At 40.9% G+C, this 1,506-nt stretch overlaps 1 pseudogene across 1 annotated transcript; it reads right to left on the bottom strand.

Annotated features, from left to right (window-relative positions):
* Nucleotides 1-302: 302 nt before the first annotated feature.
* On the bottom strand, nucleotides 303-1,268 carry LOC306952617 (2-oxoglutarate receptor 1 pseudogene; annotated as a pseudogene). Its single transcript has one exon. The product of its transcript is annotated as a 2-oxoglutarate receptor 1 pseudogene (transcript).
* Nucleotides 1,269-1,506: the final 238 nt, after the last annotated feature.

Here is a 1,506-nt window from a genome sequence, read left to right on the forward strand (position 1 = left end):
AGCAACTATTTTTTGCTGAAATTGATGGGCTGTTCTCAGAAAGAGACATTAAGGATTCGGGATATAAATGCAGAAAAAACTTCTGAGAAATTTACTTTTTTCAGTATTTTATTTCACATTTTTATTTTAATTTTTAAGTGGAGGTTGCTTGTTTGTTGTGACGATGTGTAACTCTAAAACACAGAACACATAAATTCTCCTTTAGCATTGGCAGTGAGAGCCTGAGTACTTTGACTAAGGAGAGGTTCTGCCTGCCTGGTTATAGGCAGATTTGGACTCTCTCTGCATAGCATCAGTCTTTTCTATTTCAAGTTCTTGTGTGTCCAAAACTTGAGGAGTGAGAAGATTGCATGCTGGAAGCTGTCTCCTGCCACTACGTAGAGCAACAAGTTTCCAAACGTATTTAATGCTGCTAAAGGTTTAGTTAGAATAAATGTAAAAAGGATCATATTCTTGAGATTGCAGTTAGCCACTCGCACACGAAGCTCAATCCGAATCATCTGAAAGACATGGAAGGGGAGGAAGCACACGTAGAAGACCACCAAGAGGACGATGGCAAGTCTGCGAGCCTTCTGTTTGTAGCAAGCCTGTGTATGGGGCCCTGTGGCCAAGGCTTGAATAATGAGTGCATAGCACAGAGTCACCGTCACCAGGGGCAAGAAGAAGGCAAATATCGTCAGCAGCCAGTTATACCATCGAGCAGTGTCAAGGTCCTCTGCAGAAGACAGATCTGGGCAGATTGTCCTGTTCTGTGTATGCTTAATGGAGATCAAGGTGCCAAAGGGGCTAATCATTGCCAGTGAAATCATCCAAATTACTGTGCAAGTCACCACTGCCCATCTCTTCTTTCGAATGAAAAAGCATCTAACTGGGTAGACGACTACAAGAAAGCGGAAGATGCTGAAGCAGCTAAGGAAGATAATACCGCTGTACATGTTGAAGTAGAAGCCAAAGTGAATAAATTTGCACATGAAGTTTCCAAAAATCCAATTATTTCCGTTAGCAGAGTAGTGTATAAAGAAAGGAAGTGTAGCTACATACAGTAGGTCAGTGACAGCCAGGTTTAACATAATGATGGTGCTGCCTTTCCAGGGCCTCATCTTGACAAAGTAAACAAAAATGGTCACAATATTCCCTGGGAAGCACACCAGGAAGATTAGGCCGTAAAAGGCAGAGAGGTAGGATTTCACCAGTAAGAAATTTTCATCCTTGCAACTTGTCGAAGGGTCTGACAGGGCAGTAACATTGTCTGTGTGTTCAGATGCCATGTTTGCAGAAATCTTCCTTAAGCTTTACAAAAATCAGATGTTTATTTTTAACTTATTGTTACGATAAATGCATTCAATTACATTTCTTGTCATTGCAGCAACTGTCTTTATGATAGGTTTTAGTAAAGGGGAAGAATAAGGTTTTGTTAACATACCCAGATCTGACTAGATCCCCTCCACTCCTAAGTTTGATTTCACCCTTCCACTCACCTTCTGTTGAATTTTGATTAATTCTGCT

Source organism: Tetrao urogallus (assembly GCF_951394365.1).
Source record: "Tetrao urogallus genome assembly, chromosome: 1".
Taxonomy (NCBI): Eukaryota; Metazoa; Chordata; class Aves; order Galliformes; family Phasianidae; genus Tetrao; species Tetrao urogallus.